Source organism: Neovison vison, chromosome 7, assembly GCF_020171115.1.
Source record: "Neovison vison isolate M4711 chromosome 7, ASM_NN_V1, whole genome shotgun sequence".
NCBI lineage: Eukaryota > Metazoa > Chordata > Mammalia > Carnivora > Mustelidae > Neogale > Neogale vison.
In genome coordinates, this window is record NC_058097.1 from 32,710,216 (window position 1) to 32,732,090 (window position 21,875).

General features: G+C 44.5%; 1 protein-coding gene across 1 annotated transcript in view; it reads left to right on the top strand.

The window, feature by feature from the left end:
- Window positions 1-4,585: 4,585 nt before the first annotated feature.
- The window catches only part of LOC122911468, a 79,482-nt gene continuing 62,192 nt past the window's right edge, over window positions 4,586-21,875 (top strand). Inside the window, exons 1-2 of the mRNA XM_044256197.1 lie at window positions 4,586-4,599; window positions 6,984-7,194. The gene's annotated coding sequence lies outside the window, so the exon portion shown is untranslated. The remainder of the gene's footprint in view (window positions 4,600-6,983; window positions 7,195-21,875) is intronic.

Consider the following 21,875-nt stretch of genomic DNA (forward strand, 5'->3'; position numbering starts at 1 on the left):
TGGGCTTAGGTCATGATCAGTGGGAAGCCTGCCTCTCCCTCTCCCACTCCCCCTGCTTGTGCTACCTCCCTCGCTGTTTCTCTGTCAAATAAATAAAATCTTAAAAAAAAAAAAAGTACGTTTCCTCTTGAAGAAGATTCATAAAAAGGACTGTTAGGACAAACAACAAGTAAAGATATTCAATATCTTTAAGATCAAAACTGAAATGGGTAGGAATTTCCAGAACTAACTAAACACTGCATTCAAACTGAACAAGAATTAGTAACAGAGACTAAATGAACTAATAAGATTATACTATCGTGACTCTTGTTTGAAACACTGTTGGTTCTCTAATGTTGGCTCTGCCAGATTAAGGAAACTTTCTCTTAAGATATCTATGACCTACAGAAACGTGATGAAGTATTTATTTGTAAACAAATCAAAGCATTTAACTTTCCTATCTGAACCCTCTGAAATCAAAAAGGTCTCAGTAAGTATTCTTTTCTCCGTGGCAATCTCTGTCATTTGCATAAATTCGATGAGAATCTGTTCTCCTTGGAAGAGATGATCTCTTTAGTTCATTTAGTCCCATGTTATTAATTCCTGTTCAGTTTGGATGCAGCGTTTAGTTAGTTCTGGAAATTCTTACCCATTTCAGTTTTGATCTTAAAGATATTGAATATCTTTACTTGTTGTTTGTCCTAACAGTCCTTTTTATGAATCTTCTACAAGAGGAAACTTATTTTTTTTTAAGGTTTTATTTAACCATTGGAAACATTGGTTATTTTACCAAGGCTATGACTGGAGTGTCATTTTTTTTTTTAAGATGTTTATTTATTTATTTATTTGACAGAGAGAGAGAGAGAGATCACAGGTAGGCAGAGAGGCAGGCACAAAGAGGGCGAAGCAGGCTCCCCACTGAGCAGAGAGCCTGATGTGGGGCTCGATTCTAGGACCCTGAGATCATGACCCGAGCCGAAGGCAGAGGCTTAACCCACTGAGCCACCCAGGCGTCCCCTGGACTGTCTTATTTGAGAGAGACATGCATAGACTCAGATATGACCAAACAGCTTTGAGGAAGTGAGGTTGGCTTTATGAAACCTGGAGCCAAAAAGCCCCTTGGAACTGTTGGCCTGGTACCTTAGCCACCCAGAGAGCCCGATGAGGAACTCGATCCCAGGACCCTGAGATCATGACCTGAGCCGAAGGCAGCGGCTTAACCCACTGAGCCACCCAGGCGCCCCAACCAAATTTTTTTTTTTTAAAGATTTTATTTATTTATTTAACAGACAGAGATCACAAGTAGGCAGAGAGGCAGGCAGAGAGAGAGGGGGAAGCAGGCTCCCCGCCGAGCAGAGAGCCTGACTCGGGGCTTGATCCCAAGACCCTGAGATCATGATCCAAGCTGAAGGCAGAGGCTCAACCCACTGAGCTACCCAGGTGCCCCAGTCAAACAAATTTAAAAGATGCCCCTATTGAAAATACAGATGACAGTTGGTTTACTGATGGCAATGGTTTCATGGAAAAAGGAATAAGAAAAGCTGGGTATGCTGTAGTGTTCACGAGTGCTTTGCAATCACCAAAGCACTATAAATTAATATTTATTCTGACAAATATGCTTTCCTAGTCCTACATGCTCACAGAGCCATTTGGAAGAACAAGGGATTATTATCAAGCCATAACTCTCCTATCAAATAGGGGCCTGAAATTATTACTCTTCTTAAGGCTGTACACCTACCTAAGGACAGAACTATAATTCACCTCCAAAGACATCAAAGGATAGGACCTTAGGATCTAGGGGAAACAATTTGGTAAACTATGCAGCCAAGAACGTAGCACAAAATAAACAAATTTTTTTTTTAAAGTTTTTTTTTTTTTTTTTTTTTTTAATTTGACAGAGAGAGATCACAAGTAGACAGAGAGGCAGGCAGAGAGAGAGGTAGAGGGAAGCAGGCTCCCTGCTGAGCAAAGAGCCCGATGCGGGACTCGATCCCAGGACCCTGAGATCATGACCTGAGCCGAAGGCAGCGGCTTAACCCACTGAGCCACCCAGGCGCCCAAAATAAACAAATATTAAGTCTAAGAGAAATTGTCCTTAGATTGGGACTCCTGGTGTCCCTGCAAAGTAACAACGGACTTTTATTACACAAATTCAAAAGATGGCCCTCCAAACTGACTAGCCCTTGACACCTTGACTGTAGTTGAAAGGGCCCAGAATTATATGACTACCTCCTAATGGGACCCAATGGCTATGTGGCTCTAACTTGTGTTCATGGCTTCCCCCAGGCTGCACAGGCCCCTGTACCCTGGGTTTTGCCTAGAGGCACAGATGCATTATTAAGACCATTATCAACCTGATTAACCATCCAAAGTTAAAATAATGTTGGACAAGTTCTATGTCTCATTGGTATAACCAACTGACATCCATTTTAGTTCCCTCTTTGGGACTGGGGAATGTTATTCGGCACACAGAAACTCTTTAATAAGTACACAAAGCCCTCAGTGACGCTCAAAATAGCATTTATCTACTAAATACTGAACTAACACAAATGTGTAAAGCAGTTTTACAAAATAGAACATTAAGATATTTTAACTGCTACATAAGCTGAAACGTATGCTGCTATCATAAACACTGAATGCGATGTGTATGTTCCAGATTAACACAAAGGATTTCTGGGACTCTGACATGAATACTCAAGTTGTTGCTTTAAGGGTCCCTGGGCGGCTTGGTCGTTGTTGGCTCAGGTCTGGATCCCAGCGTCCTGAGATAGAGACCCACATCCAGCTCCCGCTCAGCGGAAAGCCTACTTCTCCCTCTCCCACTCCCCCTGCTTGTCGTTGCTCTCTTGCTGCCTCTCCTTCTGTCAAATAAATAAATAATATCTTTTAAAAAAGTGGGTGCTTTGAATGATCCATCTCTTTCCTTTAATGATTGGTTAAACTCCTGGACTGGAAGAGGATTTTTGTCCACTACCAAAGGACTTTTTTTTTTTTTTTTAAGATTTTTAACCCACCAAGACATGCGTTGGTAATTATCTGGGGTCTCATGACTGAGGTTTTCTTAGACGATAACAAAATGACCCTTTCCCAGGAATAGCTAGCCCCTCAGGGTCCTGGAAACCTGCTTCTAGAATTCCTTAGAGACTTACAATGTCCCTAACCCCCTCCCAACTTGGAAGGATATAATGGGTCACTCCTTAATGACCCCAAGTGTAGCTCTTTCTGCCCAGGGGTCCTGTCCCTGTGCTTCAATAAAACCAACTTTTTGCACCAAAGATGTTTCAAGAATTCTTTCTTGGCCACCGGCTTGAACCCTAATGTGTTTCCTACATCAATAATCTATCATTGAAAAATATTTTATTGCTCTCTCACTAGATTAGGCCCTTCTTAGGACTGTAGCAGCTTCCTCTTCTGCAAAAGGATGTCCTACTCTGTCCTCAGACCCGCCCATCTCCGGAGTTTCTGGAAAGTATCAGAAATGTTTTAGCAAGACTTATCAAACGACGGGTGCCTGGGTGGCTCAGTGGGTTAAAGCATCTGCCTTCGGCTCAGGTCATGATTCCAGGACCCTGGGATCGAGCCCCACATTGGGCTCTCTGCTCAGTGGGGAGCCTGCTTCCCCCTCACTCTCTCTGCCTGCCTCTCTGCCTACTTGTGATCTCTGTCAAATAAATAAATAAATAAATAAATAAAAGAGTTGGGCGCCTGGGTGGCTCAGTGGGTTAAGCCGCTGCCTTCGATTCGGGTCATGATCCTCCTGGGATCGAGTCCCACATCGGGCTCCTTGCTCAGCAGGGAGCCTGCTTCTCCCTCTGCCTCTGCCTGGCATTCTGTCTGCCTGTGCTCGCTCTCCACCCCCCGATAAATAAATAAAAAAATCTTGAAAAAAAAAGGAAAACAAAAACCACAAGCCTTAAATACGTTTTTTTAAAAAAGATTATTTATTTATTTATTTGACACAGAGAGAGAGAGAGAGAGAGAGAGAGAAAGATCATACGTAGGCAGAGAGGCAGGCAGAGGGGGTGGGAAGGAGGCTCCCTGCTGAGCAGAGAGCCCAATTGTAGTGAGTATACACCTTTAATAAATGAATGTAATAAATAAATGAGTGAATGAAGAAATAAGTAACATGTAGTTTCCAACCAAACGAAAACATTCATAGCAAATACCCAAGCATAGCGAGTAAGCCTAGACCAATGTGTGTAGAGTGATAAGACTAATGTGTGTGCAGTGATAAAGATGAACATAGAGCAATAAGTTGTAAATATTTTAAGTCATGCAGAATATTGCAAAAACATGTTTACAACGTGCATGTGTGTTGTGGAGTGTAAGCATATGAAAAACAAGTGATGTAATATGTTTATGAAGGAGACTTAGCACAGCACATAAAAAGAGGCATCAGGTTGGACTGAGGTGAAGCGAGTTCCCTGTCGGGAGAACATCATCGCCCGTGTTGCCGACGCCCCGACAGTCTCGCTGCCAACCACTCGCTGGTTCCCAGTCGCAACTTCTGCGGTGACCTCTCTGTCTAGATTGTGAGGCGACGTCTCCTTCATCGTGACCACTTGACGAGCTGCCAGACCGCGACGATTGTGGTGCGGACCTCGTCCCAATAAAGATCAAGTGAGTTACATCTTACAAATCTCTCTTCATTCTTATAAGCCGTGACCTCCTGGCGGGACGCAGGGGCTTTGCTCGCAACACCAATGCAGAACTTGATCCCAAGACCCTGAGATCACGACCTAGGTCGAAGGCAGGAGCTTAACCCTCTGAGCCACCCAGGCATCCTAACGTTCTTTGTTTTAAAGATTTTTATTTATTTATTTGACAGAGCACAAGTAGGCAGAGAGGCAGGCAGAGAGAGAGGAGGAAGCAGGCTCCCTGCCGAGCAGAGAGCCCGATGGAGGGCTCGGTTCCAGGACCCGGGGACCATGACTTGTGCCAAAGGCAGAGGCTTTAACCCACTGAACCACCCAGGCACCCCAACGTTCCTTGTTTCAAGAGACTTCCGAGATGCCTCATTTTCAAACAAGAGGCCCTGGTGGCACCTGGCTGTCTCAGTTCGTGGTGTATAGGACTTTTGATCTCAGGGTAGCGATTACTTAAAAAAAATAAAATGGAAACGAAAAGTCTTTAATTTAAAAAAAAAAAAAAAAGGTGGCCTGATTGCCCCCCCCCCCACACCCTGTCTTTTCCATACCCCGCGCGCTCCATTGTAATTCAGAGTGGCTGGAGATGGGCCTTTCTTCTGTAAAGTGAGCTTCGGTGTGGGGGCGGGGAATCGCCGGAGAGGAGACAGCACTTCCAGAGCGAGGAACTGGCATTTAGGTTCTTTGGAGCCTCCCCTCCCTCTCAGTCTGGGTGCTGGACTGCTTAGAGGACGGGCACTCACTTGGATTTTCCCCCAAACCTGCTGTTTATCCATCTTCACTATTTTGGTAAACAGCCCAGCATCCGCCAGGTGTTCAGCCAAGAACCTGTGGGTCAGCTTTGGTTATTTCTCTTTTCCCCTCCCCCAACACTCCTTAAAGCCCATCCATCATGTCCCACCACTTTTTTTCCAAACTGAATCCCAAATTTTCTCACTTCTCACCTCGACCTCTACTGCCCAAGTCCTGGCCACCATCACCCTTGCCTGGAAGATTGCAAGATCCTCTCAACTGTTTCCCTTTCTCCTGCCTCCCATCCTCCAGTTGTAGCCAGGGGTCCTGTCCCTCCCTTATGTAAAATTTTCCATTGCTTTCCTTTGCACTTAGCATAAATTTTGAATAATACTACTTACTAGGGTGACCAGTTTGTCTTGGGCCGAACCGGATAATTGATCACTCACACGACTTCGCTTGGTGCGTTCTGTCTCTGACAGCCTCTGTCACTGCTTCTTAGAGGACTTACTGCCACCTCTGTCTCCTCCCCCATTCCCTAAACTTCCCTCTTTGGTTTATTTGACTCCAATCATGTGGGCGCTTTGTTGTTCCTTGAGAGGCCCAGGTGTCTCAGGACCTTTGCACCTGAGTCATGGTGCAAAGGCTTGCCCTTGGCTTGCTCTTGCATATTGGGTTCGGCTCAATGTTCCCTCCTTCAGGAGTCCTTGGAACACTCCAGCTTTTACCATGATTGTCAGGCCCCCACGCCTTCCTACTTATTCATTGTGGAATTTGAGGCTCTCTGTGCTTCACTTCCCACAAAATAGAGACGGGTGTTATCCCCAAAGGGCTGGAGTTGTGGATATAGTAAGATACTCCTTGCGCAGGCCTCAAATCGCTGCTGAAACAAAGTAAATTCTTCATAGCAACGGTGATTATCGCCCTGTCCTGTTTTCTTTCTAGTTCCTGTTAATATTTGATCCAATTACATTTATATACTTACTAATTTCATGTTTATTGTCTGTCTTTAACAGACATGAGCTGCATCCCGGTGAAGATCAGGTTTATCTCCTTCAGTGCCTAGAATGGTTGCCTGGCACGTATCAAAAGCTCAAGACGTGTTAAATGTGAATGAAGCTTGATGTTTGCTCACAATGGGAGTGTACCTAATGCCACCCAGTTGTACACTTAAAAATGGCTAAAATGGTGTATTTTACCAAATAAGAAAATGCATAGTTGGGTGCTTGGGTGGCTCAGTCGATAAGCGTCTGGTTTTGGGTTGGGTCATAATCCCAGGGTCCTGCGCTCGAACCCCGCATTGGGCTTCCTGCTCAGGGGGAAGTCTGCTTCTCCCTCTCCCTCAGCCCCTACTTGCGCTCCCTCTCTCGCTGTGTTTCTCTGTTCAAATAAGTAAAAATCTTAACCCCCCCCCCAAAAAAAAAACAAAAAACGTACACTAATGCCACGTAATACATACTTGATAGCTTTGATGGTTACAAAAAAAGAAAATGGAATGACAGTCCGAACATCCCAGGAATGGTTAGCCCCTCAGAGACGGGACAGTTTGGGACTGCAGGTTACAGGGACTTTTTTTTTTTTTTTTTAAATTAACATAACACTCCTCCTTTTCATTATGTTCCGCAGCGTACGTGCCCTCCTGGGGAGGTGAGCGGGAGGTGGGGACAGGAAATCCCAGAAGTCCTGCCTCCAAGGTTGAATTCTCCTAGAAGAACTGGGCTTGTTTCTTCCTCCTCGTGCTTCTGGAACCCCTCAGCCCGCTACGCACGGGTCGTCACCCTTCCATGGACAGAGTTTTTGCAGCCAAACGTGCCACTTACCGGCTGCGGGATCTCAGGTAAGTTACCTGACTTCCTCTGCTGCTGTTTTTCCCTTTTAAATGTTAACAACAATAAGAAAAGCTCCCTTCCAGGATTGGTGTGAGGGCTGAGCACGATAAAGCATGCAAAATGCTTAGAGAAGTCCCCACCTTGTTCATCGTTAGTGTTACGGAAATGTTTGCTGTTAATATTTTTATTATCCATCCAGATACTTAAGCCAAAAATCTAGGAGTTGTTCATGTTCTTTCCCCCACTTCCAGTGTTCGGAATGGATCTTGGAGCCATTCACTTTTTCTTCTAAATATTCTCAAGTCTTGCCTTTCCTACTCGTCTTTACCCTCTTCAGAGACTTATCCAATGCGTCTTCGTTTCCATGTGGTCTACCAGTTCCAGTGCTATTTACTCCTAGTCAACCTCTTCCCTGTTGGTCTTCCTGGAGAGTGCTGTGCTGTAAAAGTTTGTGTGTGTGCAGGGGTCTGTTTTGGAGTCTGTTCCATTGGCCAGTGGTTAACGATTTTCCTTCCTCCTCATTCCTTGTGGGCACTGCATCAGCAAGTCCGTGCTACCTTCAAAACACCTCTCAAATCTGTTTCTCCGTGCATTGCCACCCCGCCATCATTTCTCAGAGACAATCTCAATGGCTCCGATCTACTGCCTACCTGCACCTTTTCCTGTGGAACTCCCCTGCCTCTAGCCATTCTCCTTAGTGATGTAGGAAAGATGTTGGGGTTTGAAGCCGACGGCCAGGAAAGAACTCTTGAGACATTTTTGGTGCGAAAAGGCGGTTTTGTTAAAGCACAGGGACAGGACCTGTGGGCAGAAAGAGCTATACCGAGGTCAGGAGGAGTGGCCCATTGTATCCTTACAAGTTAGGAGGGGGTTAGGGATAGTTTAAGTCTCCAAGGAATTTTGGAAGCGAGGTTTCCAGGACCTTGAGGGGGCCAGCTATGTTGGGAAAGGGTCATTTTGTTATCTTCTAAGAAAATCTTAAGTCATGAGACCCTTGTGCACATGGGTGGGTCATATACTTGGGGGGAATGATTGCCAAGATATATATCTTAGGGGAGGGTAGAGGTGAAGGAAGATTCCAAAGGAAGTTTTTCTTTCTTTCTTTTTTTTTTTTTTTAAAGATTTTATTCATTTATTCGACAGAGAGATCACAAGTAGGCAGAGAGGCAGGTAGAGAGAGAAGGAGGAGGAAGCAGGCTCCCTGCTGAGCAGAGAGCCCAATGCGGGACTCGTTACCAGGACCCCGAGATCATGATCTGAGCCGAAGGCAGCGGCTTAACCCACTAAGCCACCCAGGCGCCCCAGGAAGTTTTTCAGTGTTCAAGTAAACTTACAGGGTCCTGGGAGTTAGGGCTAAGATTTCCTTTTGCCCTTAGAAAAGTATCAGTATCAGGCAGTTGAGTCTCTAGAGGAAAGTCACACTGCCTGCTTCAAGGACTTGTCAGTGGGCAGTAAGGGAATTTAATAATTTTTCTTCTGCCTTTGTTTCCCACATCACTTAGTGCAATCCAAGAGACCACTTTCTTTTTTTAAAATGGCATAATGTTTGATATGTACAAAAATAAAGAAGGACGCCTGTGGAGGTGAAGAAGCATGACCACAGAACCGTCTGTGAGCCCACCTCCCTACCTAGGAAATTCTTTGATGTCCTGAATGACCTCAACACTACTGGGAACTTGTGCTTTAAAAAAAAAAAAAAAAAAGGGACGCCTGGGTGGCTCAGGTGGTTAAGCAGCTGCCTTCGGCTCAGGTCATGATCCCAGCGTCCTGGGATCGAGTCCCACATCAGGCTCCTTGCTCTGCAGGGAGCCTGCTTCTCCCTCTGCCTGCCACTCTGCCTGCCTGTGCTTGCTCTCCCTCTCTCTCTCTCTGACAAATAAATAAATAAAATCTTTAAAAAAAAAAATTGTTCTTTTAAAACTATTCCTTTGCTTTCTTTTATCTATCCATCATCATTTATCAAGTAATCTCTACACCCAGTGTTGGGCTTGAACTCATAACCCCGAGATCAAGAGTTGAATGCCCTTCTGACTGACCCAGCCAGGCTCCCCACCCGTGCTTTCTTCTATAGTTTTACTACATGTATATATATTCCTAAGCAATTTATTATTTGTTTTTGCTTGTAAATTTTACAAAAATAGTATCATATTGTGACTACTCCTGAGAATTGGTTGACTTGTTTACCAGTACTGATTCTAAGATCCTTTTATGTTCGTGGTTGTAGCTACTGGACAGTCATTTCTTTTCTTTTTCTTTTTTTTTTAAGATTTTATTTATTTATTTGTCAGAGAGACAGTACAGGCAGGCAGAGGCAGAGGGAGAAGCAGGTTCCCCGAGGAGCTAGGAGCCCAATGCGAGACTCGATCCCAGGACGCTGGGATCATGACCTGAGCCGAAGACAGCCGCTCAGCCAGCAGAGCCACCTAGGTGACCCTGGACAGTCATTTCTGTTGCTACTTAGTAATCCACCGTAGGATCCCTTATTTGCTGCTAATAGGCATTTGATTGCTACTTTGCTTTTCTGTCTTATTCCTGTTACGAACGATGCTTGTGCATGTCTCCTGGTGCACTCCCATAGGGGTTTCTTCTAAGTATTGGCCTTCATCCCCCTCACCCCCATTCGTCTTTGTGCTTTGTCAGGACCCAGTACACTAGACACATACATTTATCCTGCTTTTAGTGGTGCAACTTGGCATTTTCTATATTCTATTTCATTAAAAATTTTTTTTTAATTTTTTAAATATTTTATTTATATATTTATTTGATTTGACACAGAAAGAGAGATCACAAGTAGGCAGAGAGGCAGGCAGAGAGAGGGAGGGAAGCAAGCTCCCTGCCAAGCAGAGAGCCCGATGCGGGGTTGATCCCAGGACCCTGGGATCATGACCTGAGCCGAAGGCAGAGCCTTTAACCTACTGAGCCACCTAGGTGCCCCTATTTCATTTTTTTAAAAAAGATTTTATTTGTTTATTTAAGAGCAAGAGTGAGAGAGAGCATGAGCAGGGGAAGAGACAGAGGGAGAGGGAGAAGCAGACTTTCTCCTGAGCAGGGAGCCCAATGCTGGACTCGATCCCAGGACCCTGGGTTACTGACTCGAGCCAAAGGCAGACAATTAACCGACTGAGCCACCCAGGAGCCTCATATTCTACTTCATTTTTAAAACAGAAGTTGAGGGGGGCGCCTGCTTCCTCTCTGCTGCTTCCTCCTCTCTCTCTCTGCCTGCCTCTCTGCCTACTTGTGATCTCTGTCTGTCAAATACATAAATAAAATCTTAAAAACAAAAAAGATTTTATTTATTTATTTGACAGACACAGGTCACAAGTAGGCAGAGAGGCAGGCAGAGAGAGAGAGGAGGAAGCAGATTACCTGCTGAGGAGAGAGCCCGATGTGGGGCTGTGGGGCTGGATCCCAGAATCCTGGGATCATGACCTGAGCTGAAGGCAGAGACTTTAACCCACTGAGCCACCCAGGTGCCCCTAAATAAATAAAATCTTAAAAAAATAAATAAAAAAGAAGATGATCTGGGGCGTCTGGCTGACCACATCCCCAGAGCATGTGACTCTTGATCTCCTGGTTGTGAGTTGGGTCATGAGTTTGAGCCCCATGCTGGGCCTAGAGCTTACTTGAAATCAAGCAAGCAAGCAAGTAGGAGGATGGAGAGCATTTCGTTGTGAATGCCTAAAAAGAATTTTTTTTTTTTTTAATTTAAAAAGCTGTTGATCCGCAAAATGATTTAATGACCAACCAATCCACAGTGTGGAAAATCCCCTAGTCTAAGGGAGCCTGGCTGGTGCAGTCATTAGAGCATGCAACTCTTGATCTCGGGGTTTGGGGTTCAGGTCCCACGTTGGGAGTACAGCTTACCTAAGAAAAAAAAGAAAGGAAGAGAAAGAAAAACCTGTGGTTGATTCTGAGTATGTACCTAGGAGAGAGATGCTGGTTCAGGGAGTGTGAGCATAGTCAATGCTCAATCAGAACAAATTGCTCTCCTAAGTAGCTAAAATAATTGACCCTTACCAGCCCCATATTAGAATTGGTGTGTATTCCACATCTTTTTTTTTTTTTTAAAAACATGTAGTTTTATTTTATTTTTTTAGATTTTTATTTATTTATTTGACAGATCGTAAGTTGGCAGAGAGGCAGGTGGTAGGGGCGGGGAAGCAGGCTCCCTGCTGATGTGGGGCTGGATCCCAGGACCCTGAGACCATGACCTGAGCTGAAGGCAGAGGCTTGAACCCACTGAGCCACCCAGGCGCCCCTATAGTTCGTACTTTTTGAATAAAAAAAAATTCTTCTCTTTTCCGAACTCATAAAGATGGCCTCCAAGATTTTCTGCTTAACAAATTTTGAAAATTTAAATCTTTAGTCCCCAAGAACTTGGGCAATTTTTCTTTATTTCTTTATGAATTCTCAATTGACCCAGCACCCTGTGCTGGATAACCTGTCCTGTCCCCATTGATTGCTCACGTCAGGCTGTCACTTATCAAACTCTTAACTGTGTGGGTCCATTTCTGTGCTCTCCTCACTTCCTTTCATCAGGGGAAGACTATTCTTGTCCAATACTTATTATTCTATTGTAATTTTGGAGTGTTTTGAGTATTATTTCTTTCTTAAAGATTTCATTTATTTGAGAGAGAGAGAGAGAGAGCATGCATGAGCTGGGAGAGGGGCAGAGAAGAGGAGAAGCCAATTTCCCACTGAGAGGGGAGCCCAACGCAGGGCTTGATCCCAGGAACCTGAGAGAGACCATGACCTGAGCCACCCAGACACCCTTGTTCTGAGTATTGTACATGCTTGGCTCGCATATCTGCGTAAGACTCAGTTGAGCAGGTTTTATGACACCCACTGTTGAGACTCTGGAATTGGTACTGACTCCAGAAATCAATTTTTTTTTTAAAGATTTTATTTATTTATTTGACAGAGAAATCACAAGTAGTTAGAGAGGCAGGCAAAGAGAGAGAGAGAGGGAAGCAGGCTCCCCGCTGAGCAGAGAGCACGATGCGGGACTCAATCCCAGGACCCTGAGATCATGACCTGAGCCGAAGGCAGCGGCTTAACCCACTGATTTTATTTATTTATTTGAGAGAGAGACAGTGAGAGAGAACATGAGCGAGGAGAAGGTCAGAGGGAGAAGCGGACTTCCTATGGAGCTGGGAGCCCGATGTGGGAGTCGATCCCGGGACTCCAGGATCATGACCTGAGCCGAAGGCAGTCGTCCAACCAACTGAGCCACCCAGGCGCCCCAAGAAATCAATTTTTTTTAAAAAAGATTTTGTTTCTTTGACAGAGAGAGAGAGAGAGAGGATAGCAGGGGCAGCAGCAGGCAGAGGGAGAAGGGAAGCAGGGTCGTTCCGAGCAGGGAGCCCAAGGAAGGGGTTGATCCCAGAACCCCGAGATCATGACCTTAGCTGAAGGCAAAGGCTTAATGACCAAATTTTTTTTAAATTTTTTTTAATGACCAAATTTTGAAAATTTAAATCTTTAGTCACCAAGAACTTGGACAGTTTTTCTTTATTGTCCCGAGTAGTCCTATTTTTTCTTACAGATTTTAAAATTTATTTGAAAGAGAATGCAGGGGGATGGGGCAAGGTGGGGGGAGAGAATCCCAAGTGGACACAGGGCTTAATCCCATGACCCCAAGATCAGGAATAGAGCTGAAACCAAGAGTCAGATGCTCAACTGAGTCAGTCACCAGGCACCCATGGTAGTTCTATTTTCAATTTTCTTTCCTTTTTTTTTTTTTTTAAAGATTTTATTTATTTATTTGACAGCCAGAGATCACAAGGAGGCAGAGAGGCAGGCAGAGAGAGAGAGAGAGAGAGGAGGAAGCAGGCTCCCTGCTAAGCGAGGCTCAATCCCAGGACTCTGGGTTCATGACCTGAGCCGAAGGCAGACACTTAACCACTGAGCCACCCAGGCGCCCCCAAACCAACTGTTTTTAAAACTTAATCATGTATTGACATATTAAAGTATCTCACAGGTTTGATTCACTTATTTTATTTATAAAGGTATTTTTACCTTCAAGTTAAAAAAAATACCAAATAATACTAAACCCAGTATAGAAAATCAGAATAAAGAGCAGCAGACGGAGAGGGAGAAGCAGGGAGCCCGATGCAGGGCTCAATCCCGGGACTCTGGGATCATGACCTGAGTGAGCCAAAGGCAGATGCTTAACTGACTGAGCCACCCAGGTGCCCCCTTTTTTTCTTTTTTAATTAAGTAGTTTCCATGCTCAGCGTGGCCCAGCTCAGGGATTGAACTCATGACCCTGAGATCAAGACTTGAGCTGAGATCAAGAGTCGAATGCTTAACTGACTGAGACACCCAGATGCCCCTCTCTACACCTTTTTAAAAAAGATTTTATTTATTTATTTGACATAGATAGAGAGACACAGCAAGAGAGGGAATACAAGCAGGGAGAGGGAGAAGCAGGGTTCCTAGAAGCAGGGAGCCTGATGCGGGGCTCGATCCCAGGGTGCTGGGATCATGACCTGAGCCAAAGCAGATGCTTAATGACTGAGCCACACAGGCGCCCCCTCTATCCACTTTTTAATCAGATTTTTTTTTTCCCCATTGAGTTAATGTGAGTTCTTACACATTTTGGATATTAACCCCTTATCGGATACATGATTTGCAGATACTTTCTCCCACTCCATAGGTTGCCTTTCTATTTTGTTGATGTTTTTCTTTGCTCTATGGAAGCTTTGTACTTTGATGTAGCCCCACTACTTTCTTTTTGCTTTTATTGCCTTTGCTTTTGTCAACAACTCCCCCAAAAAATCATTGCCAAGACTGATGTCAAAGACTTTACTCCTTATGTTTTCTTCTGGGAGTTTTATGGCTTCAAGTCGTAACATTCAAAGCTTTAATCTATTTTGAGTTAATTTTTGTGTAGCATAAAATAATGGCCCGGTTTCATTCTTTCACAGCGGCTTAACCCACTGAACCACCCAGGCACCCCCTCTGTAGGGTAGATTTTTAAGAGAGGGTTTAAAAAAATTGTAAGATAGGGACTCGGGGGTGGTGCAGTTGTTAAGCATCTTCCTTCGGCTCTGGTCATGATTCCAGGGTTCTGGGATCGAGTCCCACATCGGCTCCCTGCTGAATGGGGAGTCAGCGTCTACCTTTCTTACTTCCTCTGCTTGTGTTCCGTCTCTGGCTGTGTCTCCTCTCTCTGTCAAATAAATAGATAAAATCTTTAAAAAAAAATGTAAATTAGATCTTCTCCCTTCCCTGGTTATAACTTGATAATCATTTTCCATTGCCCTTCATATAAAGCCCAAATTCTTTACCTAAACATATACAACCTGGTCCTGTCTCTTCAGTTTTATCTTATAAAACGGGCACCCTCACCCAGAACTGGCCAGTGTCACGGTCTTCTGGTCAGTTCCTCTTGCTTACCTCAGCAATAGTCAGCCAGTGTTTCCCCTCTGCTAGAAGACTTCTTATTATCCCACTGTCCACCTTCTGCCTGGCTAACAACCAGCTCAGATCTCTACTTCATAGATACCTTTTTTGAACCTCTTACTCAAAACCATTCAGTTAATGTTCTTTTTTACCCTTAAAGATTTTATTTATTTATTTGACAGACAGAGATCACAAGTAGGCAGAGAGGCCGGCAGAGAGAGAGGGGGAAGCAGGCTCCCGATGTGGGAGAGAGCAGAGAGCCTGATGTGGGACTCGATCCCAGGACCCTGTGATCATGACCTGAGCCGAAGGTAGAGGCTTTAACCCACTGAGCCACCCAGGTGCCCCAGTTAATGCTCTCTGATAGCCAGAGTGCCCTGTTTTCCCTTCTAACTCTATTGTCTTTGGCAGTTGCTTAGTTTATTTGTCTCTGCCTGATGTCTGGTTTCTTGAACAGCCTACAAGCTCCCTGGGAGACCTTGGCTCTTTGGCTCACCATGGCATCTGGTGCATTGTTTAGTACATAATGCATACTCAAAACATGTTTGTCAAAGGACCAAAGGCAAGGGAAGAGGAAGGGAGAGAGGTACTTCTATGCTATAGCTTGGAAAGCAGAAGCAGAGCCAAATAAGGGATGCAAGGGGTCAAAAGTGGGCTGGGTTTCAAGAAGGTCATAGAGGGGGCCCCCTGGCTGGCTTCGTCGGTAGAACATGAGACTCTTGATCTTGGGGTCCTGAGTTCGTGACCCATGTTGGGTGTAGAGTTTACTTTTAAAAAAGGCCTTGATGGTTGGGGCGCCTGGGTGGCTCAGTGGGTTAAGCCGCTGCCTTCGCCTCAGGTCATGATCTCAGAGTCCTGGGATCGAGTCCCGCATCGGGCTCTCTGCTCAGCAGGGAGCCTGCTTCCCTCCCTCTCTCTCTGCCTGCCTCTCTGCCTACTTGTGATTTCTCTGTCAAATAAATAAATAAAATCTTAAAAAAAAAAAAAGGCCTTGATGGTTTTATTTATTTACTTATTAAGATTTTATTTATTTATTTGACGGGAGAGATCACAAGCAGGCAGAGACGGGGGGGTGGGGGGGGGGGGGGGGGGGGGGGGGCGGGGGGAAGCAGATTCCCCGCTGAGCAGAGAGCCCGATGCAGGGCTCCATCCCAGACCCTGGGATCATGACCTGAGCCAAAGACAGAGGCTTAACCCACTGAGCCACCCTCGTGCCCCAGCCTTGATGGTTTTAAAAATCATTTCATTTATGACGTATGGAATGTATTAATAGTTGTCAAAGGTTCAAATGATACAGAAATGTAAGGAATATACATTTAAGTTTATTTTTACCACCCACTCTTCAGACCCACGCCCCATCTCCAGGGAAACCACATTTATTGCTAGTTTGGTAAATATCTTTATTTTATCTACTTAGACATTTTTGCATATATACCAAATACATTTATATACATACAGGGTTTTTCTTTTAAAGATTTTATCTATTTATTTGACAGAGAGATCACAAGTAGGCAGAGTGGCAGGCAGAGAGGGAGATGCAGGCTCCCTACTCTGCAGGGAGCCCAATGCGGGGCTCAATCCCAGGACCCCAGGATCATGACCTGAGTGGAAGGCAGACACCCAACATACTGAGCTACCCAAGTGCCCCAGATTTGTTTTTCTTTTTTGCGGTCATGGATAGCATCCTTACTGTTGTGTGAGATGCTTGCTTTATTTAAAAATACGACTTGGAGGGGTGCCTGGGTGGCCCAGTGGGTTAAGCCTCTGCTTTCAGCTCAGGTCATGATCTCAGGGTCCTGGGATTGAGCCCCGCATCTGTCTCCCTGCCTGCTTGTGACCTCTCTCTTTGTGTCAAATAAATAAATAAAATCTTTAAAAATACGATATGGAAATCTTTCCATTTCACTTCAGGTAGATATTTAGCCACTCACAGTTGGTGGACATTTAGTCTGTTGAAATAGCTCACAAGTATAAACAGGGCTCAAGTGAAAGTGATTATATCAGTCAGGCAGATGCTTAACGACTGAGTCCACTCAGGTTCCCCAAGTTTCACCTTTATAAGAACGAAAAATGTTCTTGGGGAGCCTGGGGGCACAGTGGGTTAAGCCTCTGCTTTCGGCTTAGGTCATGATCCCAGAGTCCTAGGATCGAGCCCTGCATTGGGCTCTCTGCTCAGCTGGGAGCCTGCTTTCCTTTCCCTCTCTGCCTGCCTCTCTGCCTACTTGTGATTTCTCTCTGTCAAATAAATGAATAAAATCTTAAAAAAAAAAAAAAAAAAAAAAAAAGAAGAAGAAAAGTGTTCTGGACGGTGGTAATGGTTGCACAATATTGTGAATAGGCTTCATGAGCCAGAACTGTATACTTAACATCTGTCATAGATTATATATTATGCATACTTTATTGTAATTAAAAATAGTAATTAAAAAACTCATACCAAGAGCACACAGATTCCCTTGTATTCAGAGTGTTGGAGGAATAGAAGGTTAAACTTACAAAAAGAAAAAAATCCATACAGATGAATTTGAAATCATTCTGGGAACATATAGTCCCAGACTTCCAGATCTGTATCAAAATTTTATTAAGATTTTGTTTTCTGTTTATTATTTTTGAAAATATTTATTTATTTATTTTAGAGGGTAGAAGTAGAGAGAGTCCTAAACACACTCTGCACTGAGCAGGGAGACTGACACAGGGCTTAATGTCATGACCAGAGCTGAAACCAAGAATTGGACTCCTGTGCCACTCTGGTGCTCCTTTAAGAGTTGATTTGATCTGATTTTTAAAAATATTTTATTTATTTGACAGAAGGGAGACACAAACTCCCCACTAGGCAGAGAGCCTGATGAAAGGCTCAATCCCAGGAGCCTGGGATCATGGCCTGAGCCGAAGGCAGGTGCTTAACCAAATGAGCCACCCAGGTGCCCCAAGATTATATTTTTATGCAATCTCTATAACCAACGTGGGACTTGAACATACAACCCTGAGATCAGGAGTCATGTGCTCCACTGACTGAGCCAGCCAGGCACCCCTAGATCTGTATCAATTGGTTCATAGATTGGTTAGGTGCTTGGCTGCAAAAATTGAATAGAGGGGTGCCTGGGTGGCTCAGTGGGTTAAGCCTCTGCCTTCCGCTAAGGTCATGGTTTTGGGGTCTTGGGATTGAGCTCTGCATTGGGCTCTCTGCTCAGCGGGGAGCCTGCTTCCCCCTCTTTCTCTCTGCCTGCCTCTCTGCCTACTTGTCAGATCTATTTGACAGATCTCTGTCAAATAAATAAATAACATCTTAAAAAAAAAGTTACAGTAAAGAAGTCCGCATTGTCTTAAAAAATGGAATGGTCAGTGATTTTACTAGCCAAAATGGACCTGCTTGGGAATAGCAGGGAATTGCAATTCAGGACAAACAAAATAAAGCAAAAAAACCCCAAAAAACAAAAAGCAAAAAAAAATCTAGCCCAATAAACAAAGGAGAGAAATATTATTTTATGGGGAAGTAGGAGTAAGTTGGGAGGAGTTGTTTTGAGTAAAATCACTGGAGAAACCCACAGGTTCAGGGTAACAGTGGTTTCTCATTGGTTGAGTTGCTGGGGTAGTCGATTTCTTGTGGGAGATGCAGTGTACATCTTCCTTTGGCGGTTGATGATTCTTTCCTATAATTGACACTGAGTGTATGGCTCCCCATTCTGGCCTCCCGAGTTTATTTTAGGGAGGAGTTTCTTTATTTTCACATTTCCTCCTTTTGATCCAGATACTTCTCTGAAAGCATCACTGATCAAGAGTCATGTTTTCTTAATTCCCTGGCCTTGTGTCTTTGGTGCCAAGAAGGGCCTTTCTTGGGTGTCATGTCCCAGGCTGGAGAGAAATTGTACAGATTAGAAACCTGCTATCACAGGGGTGACTGGGTGGCTCAGACAGTTAAGCTTCTTACTTGGGCTCAGGTCACGATCTCAGGATCCTGGGATCAAGTCCCACATCGGGCCCCTTGTTCAGTGGAGAGCCTGCTTCTCCCTCTGCCTGCTGCTCTGCCTGCTTGTGCTCTCTCTCACACACACAAGTGAATAAAATCATTTAAAAAAAAAAGAAAAAAGAAACCTACCATCACCTTTGTGCAACAAGGAGGGGTAGGAGGGAGAAGTCAGGCACTTACCATGTATTGTCTGTATTCATTAAGATCGTGAGCATTGGAGATCATCATCTTGGGCCCATCATTTCTACGAAGGTTTAATAGGCAGTAAGTACAGAACGAAAATAACATGACAATTCCACATCATACAGTGATTCTAAGCCAGGACCCAGGGTCTGAATATTGAAAATATTCATTGACACTTTTCCTGACTTAGAGGACAAAAGTTCTCCCTCTGACTCCAAGCAAACCCGGAGTCGACTTTGCCTTCTGGAAGTCCCTGTTTAAAGCAGCCACGGAGGGAGAATAGTGGGTACTGCAGAAGCACAGCTAGAGAGTTCAGCAAGGGCAGTTAGGAAGACGCAGTGCAGGTGTAAACAGGCAGCAATAGCTGATGAACCTTTTGCAGAACATCAGCGCTTCACAGATATTTGACAGCATTGTTAGCTCAAAATAACTGGAATCAAAGGTGGGATCAGTAATACAGCCTTTACATTGTAAATTTAGAAATCAGGAATTCAGATAAGAACCCCGAATCAGGCGGCACCTGGGTTGCACAGTCAGTTAAGCATCTGCCTTTGGCTTAGGTCATGATCTTGAGGTCTTGGGATGAAGCCCCATGTCGGGCTCCATGCTTAGTGTGGAGACTGCTTCTCCCTCTGCCTTTGCCCCTCACTGCCTCTCACTCCGACCTCATTTTTTCTTTATTAACATGTAATGTATTATTTGCCCCTGGGGTTCAGGTCTGTGAATCGTCAGGCTAACACATTTCATAACACTCACCATAGCACATACCCTCCCCAGTGTGCATAACCCAGCCACCCTATCCCTACCCGCCCCCCCAATCCAGCAACCCTCCGTTTGTTCATTGAGATTAAAAAAAAAAAATGGATAATTTGGCTCCATAAAGATTAAAACATCTATATGACACAAATAATGTTAAAACACAAGGGACATATGAAAGAAAATTTTGTCACAATATTAATGTCTAGACTGTATAGAGAATTTCAAAAGCTGAGTAAGGAGCCCAGTGCAGGACTCTATCCCAGGATGTCAGGATCATGACCTGAGCCTAAAGAAGGCACTTAACTGACTGAGTCACCCAAGCGCCCCAACAAATGAATAAATAAAATCTTAAAACCCCCAAATTACAAAAACAAAAAAACAAAAAACAAAACCCAACCCAATGAACCCAGGATCAGCTAATAGTCCAGTTGAAAAAGACAGACTTCTTTGAGTACTGAATCTTATAATCGGCCTGGTCTGGGCATTTTGGGAAAACTATTGTCAGATGTCCTCTTACCAGATACCTTTTTTAAAAAAAGATTTATTTATTTGTTTGTTTGACAGAGACAGAGAGAGGGAACACAAGCAGGGGGCGTGGGGGAGGGAGAAGCAGGTTTCCCACTGAGCAGGGAGCCTGATGTGGGACTTGATCCCAGGACGCTGGGATCATGACCTGATTTGCCGAAGGCAGACGCTTAACAGATGAGCCACCTAGGCTCAAGTAATCTGTACACCCAATGTGGGGCTCAAACCCAAAACCCCAAGATTAAGAGTTGCGCACTCCACTGACTGAGCCGGCCGGGTGCCCGTCATCAGATGTCTTCAATTCTGGGACATATACTTGAAGGTCACCAGATGGTGTGCAGGCCCAGTCAGGATTTGGTGCTTTCTTTAAATGTGTCATGCAAATCCCAGAGTCTAGTTCCTGGAATTTGGTCACACGGGATTGGTTAGCAGTATCTGATGGGGCCTTTCCAGTGAGGCTTAAGAGAGTCTTTTGGAAGTGTGTGTGTGTGTGTGTGTGTGTGTGTTTTAAATAGATAAAATCTTCAGGTTGCAAGATGTGATGCTTTAAGATCTCCATCTTCTGAGCACACACTGTAAAAAGACTGCTCTACCAAAGCATTTTTTTTTAAAAGTAGGCTCCACGACCCTAAGATCAAAAGTTGCATGCTCAAGGGGGCGCCTGGGTGGCTCAGTTGGTTAAGCATCCGATTCTTGATCTCTGCTCAGGTCTTGATCTCAGGGGCGTGAGTTCAAGCCCTGCATTGGGCTCCATGCTGGGCGTGAAGCCTACTTAAAAAAAAAAAAAAAAGTTTCAAGCTCTACCGACTGAGCCAGCCAGGCATCCCAGCATGGCTATTTTTAATAGAAGCAATTAGGCCTTTACACTATTGAAGTATATCTTTTATCAGCTGTGGCTCAAAGGAGGCAGGGACCAAATGCATTGGGCGTCCTATGACTGTCTCAAAGGATGAGACTCGGTGAGTTCCTAAAAAGATGGATCTGAGATTCAGAAGGACCAACAGCAATGCTTGTGGTCAAAGTCGTTAGAGGATTTCTTTCTTCCTTCCTTCCTTTCTTTTTCTTTTTCTCTATTTCTTCTTAAAGATTTATTTGAAAGAGAAAGAGGTTTGGCCAGTTAGGGGGGAGGGGCAGAGGAAGAAGTAGACTCCCCACTGAGCAGGGAGCTGGAGGTGGGGGATATTGGGACTCTTTGACCATGACCCAAGGCAAAGGCAGATGCATAACCTAGGTGCCTCAAAAAGTATTTAGGATTTCTACAAATTTTGCCAGTTGACTATTAATGGTGCTGTTAGCACTGAACTGAAGGGTTAAGGATGGCATGCACGGTGAAAGTGTTGTAAAACTGGCTGAAGAGCACAGATTTATTGAAGCCCCTCACCGGGAAAATGGGTTCGTTGATCACTAGGAAGTCCAGGAAGGATTCCCCAGGTACATGTAGTCTTTTTTAACAGAATTTTAGCCACACAAGAAGCTGTGGCCCATTTACAGATGAAAGCCTTAGACCAGTGAGAAAACATACAAACCATGACTGAAACATATCCCATCCATGAAATGGGAGGAGCTGTATGAAACCGATTGGCCAGACCTCCAGTGGGCCATTGGCAGTTCACAGGGTCTGGGTGCAGACAGAGCACGGGTCCTTGGACTGGACTTTGGACATCTGGGACACAAGAGGTAGGCACTTTGTAGCCTTATTAATATTCCTCTGCCATTATTTGTTCAGGAATGCTATCACTTTGGTTTAAGGCACATACAGTAGTAAGTAGTGGGAATTTTAGAATTTCTGGAATGGCTGGAACAGTATTGGGTCCAAACCAGAGTTCTCTCTTTTTTAGTGAACCAACATTT